General features: G+C 38.8%; 1 long non-coding RNA gene across 1 annotated transcript in view; it reads right to left on the bottom strand.

Annotated features, from left to right (window-relative positions):
- Positions 1 to 321: 321 nt before the first annotated feature.
- LOC127494004 (uncharacterized) overlaps positions 322 to 6,841 on the bottom strand; it is a 106,591-nt gene continuing 100,071 nt past the window's right edge. The window contains exon 4 of the long non-coding RNA XR_011387753.1: positions 322 to 3,824. This is a non-coding gene — a long non-coding RNA (uncharacterized lncRNA). The remainder of the gene's footprint in view (positions 3,825 to 6,841) is intronic.

Here is a 6,841-nt window from a genome sequence, read left to right as displayed (position 1 = left end):
GTGTTTTGTACATTGTGATTTAATGATATAACTAGTACTCAAATAGTATTTTACACTTTGTTTTTCTGTGTGGGTGCAAACTGTTGAAAGCTTTACTTAATATATGCTAAACTGATCTGTATATAAAGACAATTGAAAATGAATCTTGATGTGAATGGAAGGGGAGAGGGAGCGGGAAAGGGGAGGTTTGCAGGTGGGATTGAAGTTAAGGCCGGGGGGAGCCATTGTAATCCATAAGCTGTACTTTGGAAATTTATATTCATTAAATAAAAGTTTAAAAAAAACTTTTTCAAAAAGCTTAACTCAGTATGATTAGGATTATCCATATTGAATTCTGCTGATCTCTTGCCTCAGGAAGTAACAAAGGAGTGTTAGAAAAGATCCCAGTTGAGACTAGGCAAGTTTCCCATACCAATTTATTTGATTTTCAATCTGTTCATTATAACTAGTGGATCTCAGTAGTGAAAGAATTACTGCAACAACTGTCTTTGGAACTCAGTTCGAACTCCTGCCCATCTCTGCTCATCTTCAACCCCCATAGAGCATTGGCAAGGTGTCAAAGAACTGGGAAAAGCATTCTAACCAAGAGTCCTTTATTTCTTTTGTCATTGCCAAACATTCTCCAAGTCTTACTCACCAGAAATTAACATAGCTTCTTCATCTCTCCTCCCTGACAACCCTCATCTGCTGAAAGGGCATTACCGGGTTAATTGCCAATGAAAATGTGGAGTGGATACGCCATTTCCTTCACTTGTTTCCAAGTTCCCTATGCTGGTAGTATCAAATGCAGGATTGGATGCTCCCTTGTTTAAAAACGGTCTTCACAGAAGCCCACATTTTAAAGATATTTGGAGGAGCAAAGAGAACAAAAAAGTGGAGCTAGACTTTCAGAATTTGGAAAGGTTGTACTCATCCGTATCAGGGTTAATTTTTTATATGACATATGCCACAAACAAGCAAGAATATTTACGTAAAAGGGGAAGAGAATCCAGAAACACAACAAAGCTGCTCTAACCAATGCTCCAGAGAAAGCAATTCAATTTTGTTGATTTCTTTTCTAATTTTTATTATTTATTTTCTAACATTAGTTTTGGGTTTGTTTCGCTGTTGTTTTTCTAGATCCTTGAGATGCATCAATAGTTCATTTATTTGCTGCCTTTCCACTTTCTTGCTGTAGGCATCTCTTGCTATAAACTTTCTTCTTAACATGGCTTTTACTGTATCCCGTAAGTTTTGAAAAGTTGTTTTGTCCTTTACTTCCAGAAAGTTTTGATTTCCCTTTTGATTTCTTCTATGACTCACTGTTCATTCAGGAGCATGCTGTTTAGTCTCCATGTGTTTGCATATGCTCTAGGGATTTCTGAATTCTGATTTCCAGCTTCATTTCATTGTGCTCCAAGAAGACGCATGGTATGATTTGGATTTATTTGAACTTTCTGAGACTTGCTTTATGGCCTAGTATGTGGTCAGTCCTAGAGGAAGCCATTTGCCGCTGAGAAGAATATGTATTCTTCAACTGAGGGATGGAAAGTTCCATAGATCTCTGTTAGGCCCATTTTGTCTACAGTGTCAATTAAATCTTCAGTTTTCTTGTTGATTTTTTTAACTTTGATTTAATGAATATCAATTTCAAAGTACAGCTTATGGATTACAATGGAGGAAGACCTTTCTCTCCGTCTCTGTCTCTCTCTCTCTCTCACTGTCTAACTCTGCCTGTCAAAAAAATATTTCATTTGTACTGAATTTTTATGATAAAATATTGAAAATATCCTTTGAAACTGAACAGCTGCTATGAAGGAACAACTGTACCTGAGTGTCAACAGCAGTTTTCATTCCTAAGACCTTATAACTCTCTGCAACCCAAATGTGTACAAAAGATTGATAGATAAGCTGACTGAGGAAGATCCATTCAAATATTGATCAGCAATAAAAAGAAACACACTACTGAAATGTGCATCAACACAAATCACGAAAATCAGTGACATTAGAGTGAACAAAAGAAGCCAAGCACGAAAGATCACATATGGAAAGATTTTATTTGTGTGAGATTCTAGAACAGGTAAAATTAGCCTGTGATGGAAATCAGAGCAGTGGTTGCCCGAGCCTGGAGGTATAGGTAACTTACTGTAAGCGGAGGGTGAGGAAAGTCTCTGGGGTTGTGTAAATGTTCCATATTTTCAACAGAATGATGGTTACACTTGTATCAAAACCTTCTGAACCATACAGTTAAGATGTATGCATTTTATTTTTTTTTAGATTTTTTTAATTTATTTGACAGGTAGAGTTACACAGACAGTGAGAGAGAGACAGAGAGCAAGGTCTTCCTTCCTTTGGTTCACTCTCCAAATGGCTGCAATGGCTGGAGCTGTGCCGATCCGAAGCCAGGAGCCAGGTGCTTCTTCCTGGTCTCCCATGCGGGTGCAGAGGCCCAAGCACTTGGGCCATCCTCCACTGCTATCCCAGGCCACAGCAGAGAGCTGGACTGGAAGAAGAGCAACTGGGACTAGAACCAGCGCCCATATGGGATGCTGGCACCGCAGGTGGAGGATTAACCTAGTATGCCATGGCTCTGGCCCCCAGATGTATGCATTTTCTACCATGTAAATCTCACTTTGTTGAAGCTTACAGTATTCAAAGGGCAACAGAATTAAATAAATCCTAAACCATGGATTCCTGAACTTGCCTGGTTGTATGAATCACTTGCCTCTTCTCCCAACAGACCCTGTGAGTGCAAATGCTTGATAAAGCCTGGTCCTGTATATCCTGTAAGTACAGCCTTCCCTCACCCTACTATGCCCACAATGACTTGCAAGTTCAAGGCAAGTCTGGGAAACAGGCGAAATGTGAGAAATGATAGAATTTACCTCAGAGTCTTGGCAGATTGTGTCTCAAAGACAATTGATACATTTAGTTTGCTTGGATTTAAATGGTCTCTTTCTCTAAAGTCTCACTGGTAATTAGAGAGGAAGAGGTGGGTGGCAAATCATAACCAGACAGCCAGATTCTGTGGCCAAGGGTGAAGTCACTGTGGCGTTGTCTTGAATTATAAATGTTTGCCTCGGTCCATTATTGTCAAGCAATCACCCTATTTCCAGGATATATTTCAACTTGGGCTTTGCATATCAAAACAAATCAGGGCATTTCTCATCCCAAATAGCCAGAATGTGCATTTCCAAAGCAAGAGTCCCAAAGTAAATGCAAATACACTGGTGGACGTTGGGTGTGGCTATGGTAGCCAAATGTTAGCACTAGGAAAGCAGCTATGAGAGTGAATGGTAGGCTGGGTGACAGACCCATGAGACAGTTCATTTAAAATGTCATTTTAAAAGTCCGCATTTTTAATGTCTTAAAGACAAGACTCAACTCTGATCCAGAAATAACTGTAGCTGTCATTTTTAATTGAACAAGGAAATGATAATCTCATTTTCCTGCCCTCTTTTCATGTAAATATTATTTATGTTTCCATAGATCCATAGCCTATAGGCATCCAGGTTCCCTCTGGAGTCTGGAAGGTTGAATATGAGGTCAACCGCATCAGGGATTGAAGGACAAATTGAATTCACTGGTCTAGCAAGTCAATATAACTTAGCCCCTTCAAAATCTCCTTTCCTCAGTTTCTCATTTTGACTTACCAGTGGCTAAGAAAACAGAAGTCACTAGAAGTTATGAGTTCTCTCCAAAGAAGGTATGTGTACCCCTCTGATCCATTTCAGTAGGGTGGAGGTGCAGAAAGAGATTTAAATACTCTGAAATTTGGGCCACAATCCAAGTTCTCCTTGTTGCTGGCTTACAGATGAACTATTTGAGAGGTTGGTAGATTCAGCCTGAGAAAACCATCAAAAAAAAAATCACACCATGAAATGCAAATGATATTCAAAAGGCTATCTGTGAAGTCAGCTGAGATTTTTGTTTTACTATTTTTTAATTATGAGAATCCTGAAAATTTTTAGAAACTATGTTAGTAGTTTTTAAAAGATTCAATGTTTTTGTAGATACAATTCTTGTGTGTTTTTTTTGTTTTTGTTTTTGTTTTTTGTTTTTTTTTTTTTTGTTTTTACAGGCAGAGTGGACAGTGAGAGAAAGAGAGACAGATAGAAAGGTCTTCCTTTGCCGTTGGTTCACCCTCCAATGGCTGCCACGGCCAGCATGCTGCGGCTGGCACACCGATGGCAGGAGCCAGGTACTTATCCTGGTCTCCCATGCGGGTGCAGGGCCCAAGCACTTGGGCCATCCTCCACTGCACTCCCTGGCCACAGCAGAGAGCTGGCCTGGAAGAGGGGCAACCAGGACAGAATCTGGCGCCCCGACCGGGACTAGAACCCGGTGTGCTGGCGCCGCAAGGCGGAGGATTAGCCTAGTGAGCCGCGGCGCCGGCTTGTAGATACAATTCTAAGACCATTATTACATTCCCTTTGTTGCTCCCTCAGCTCTCTCCCACCCTCCTTCCTTGTCCTTTTCTTTTTCATTTTTGGTTTCTGAGATAACATATTTTAAATTTTCATTACAGTAAGAATCCTTAAGATTTTGCCAATAATCGAAAATGAATCTTGATGTGAATGGAAGGGGAGAGGGAGTGGGAAAGGGGAGGGTTGTGGGTGGGAGGGACAGTATGGGGGGGAAGCCATAGTAATCCATTATTCGTACTTTGGAAACGTATATTCATTAAATAAAAGTTAAAAAAAAAAATCACATTTATAACTGATTAAAAAAAAAAAAAAGATTTTGCCAAATAAGAAGTTTAACAATAAAAAGCAAAAACACCCTCATAATATAGACAAGGGTCATAACAATAAATCTGTTGAATTTCTCATGTATTTGTAGCATTGATTGATACATCAAGAGTCTATAATACAATAATTTGCAAGCCTCACTTACTGCTAAATGTTTTTAAAAATACATATTCTGAGCTCCACCCTAATTCAGTGGTCTGTGATAAGAGCCAGGAATATGTAGTAAGAACACTGACAAAATTATAACTGGCATTCAGTCTGATAAAGACAAAAGTTCAACAGAGTAGGAAACCAGGGGGAAAAAAAACAGATGCATCTTTAGGGCATAATACCTGATATGAAACTAAAATATGTAACTAAGTATACAACCATTTGCAACTTTGATATAGACAATGGGCTTTCTTTTCCATATATGTCTATTGATGGAACAGTAAAGTCATCTTTCTTGTGTGTTAACATCCACAAGGCAGGGCACACAATTTCTGGTTTCAGTTTCTTTGAACTAAAGCAAAGACTTAGAGATATTTAGAAAGGGGCCGGAGCTGTGGTGTAAAGGATAAAGCCACCACCTGCAGTACCAGCATCCCATATGGGAGCCGGTTCAAGACCCGGCTGCTCCACTTCTGATCAAACGCCCTGCTATGACCTGGGAAAGCAGTGGAGGATGGCCCAAGTCCTTGAGCCCCTGCACCTACGTGGGTGACCCAAAGGAAGCTCCTGGCTCCTGACTTCAGATCGGCACAGTTCCAGCCTTTGCAGCCAACTGCGGAGTGAAGCAGCAGATGGAAGACCTCTCTCTCCATTTCTCTCTCTCTCTGCCTTTCCTTCTCTCTCTGTGTAACTGTGACTTTCAAGTAAAATAAATAAATCTTTAAAAAAGATATTAATAAAGGAACTAGAGTCTACATAGCTATTAGAGTTTTAAAATTTCTTAATCACTTACAGTTGCTATGTCCACGTACAATAAGCAAACAGAACCACTATCTTCACACTCAAGATTTTATCCATTTGCATTGTAGCATTAGCAGGTTTAGGAACAAACACAGCAGACATCTGGTAAGCATATATATGTCAAGCATAATGTATAGAAATGTTTTTGGAAAACTAGAGAGTGGGCTACCAGCCAGAACTATCTTTTATCGAAATTTGTGGCATTGTCTTGAATTATAAATAAGTTTGCCTAGGTCCATTCTTGTAAAGCAATGCTAAAGGGAAAAGTTTGGTAAAACAGAGAGTTGTATGAATAATTAATAATAATATAATTAATAATCATTAATAGACTTTCTATAATATTTCTTAACAGTCCACCACCCGAAGGTGTTTAGGATGATTGTCTAGAAAACATTACCAGCTGTATTTTGAGTGTGCTTCCTACTGTTCCTGTGTTGAAACCATGTTCTTTAGTGTTGGGATGTTAATAGATGAGATCTTTAAGAAGCAGAGCCTAGTGGGAGATCACAAGACTAGACTTTCCAAGTGTTCTATCTTCTTGTCTCACCATTAATCTGTCTTTCATTCACCATGATGCCATATGTCATGAGTTCATCACCAGCACCAAGTCAATGCTGCTTCTATGACATTGAGCTTCCAGAACTGTGATCTAAATAAACCTCATTTCTTTAAAAAGTTACCCAGCTTCAGGTATTTCAGTATTATAATAGTAAGTGCACTAATATGTTAACCTAAACCAGGGTTTCTCTAACATGAATGAGCATACAAACCCCCTGACTGCCCTGTTAAAATGTAGATTTTCTTTTGGGTAATCTGGGGTGGGATGCAAAAATTTGTATTTCTAAGAAGCTCCTGGATTTTTGGCAATTGGAGTGAAAAAGGGCAAAATGATCTCTTTATCAAATTTCATGTTCTTTTTAGTTATAACAGCACAATTATGATTGAAAATGGATTTTCTACACTTTAATATTTTTAATTAAGTAACTTCTATTCTTTTGAATGCTAGAGGTTAATAACAAATCTTGCCCAATAATAAAGAAGATATGCTTTGTTTCCTGTATTTGATGAATAAATTTTATGTTTAGTAGAAAGAAGTTTAAGGGAGACATAACAGGACATATTCTCATTTTCTGTTGCTGTCAACATTACCGATTCCCTTT

Source organism: Oryctolagus cuniculus, chromosome 4 (assembly GCF_964237555.1).
Source record: "Oryctolagus cuniculus chromosome 4, mOryCun1.1, whole genome shotgun sequence".
NCBI lineage: Eukaryota > Metazoa > Chordata > Mammalia > Lagomorpha > Leporidae > Oryctolagus > Oryctolagus cuniculus.
This window is presented reverse-complemented; position numbering and strand designations above follow the sequence as displayed.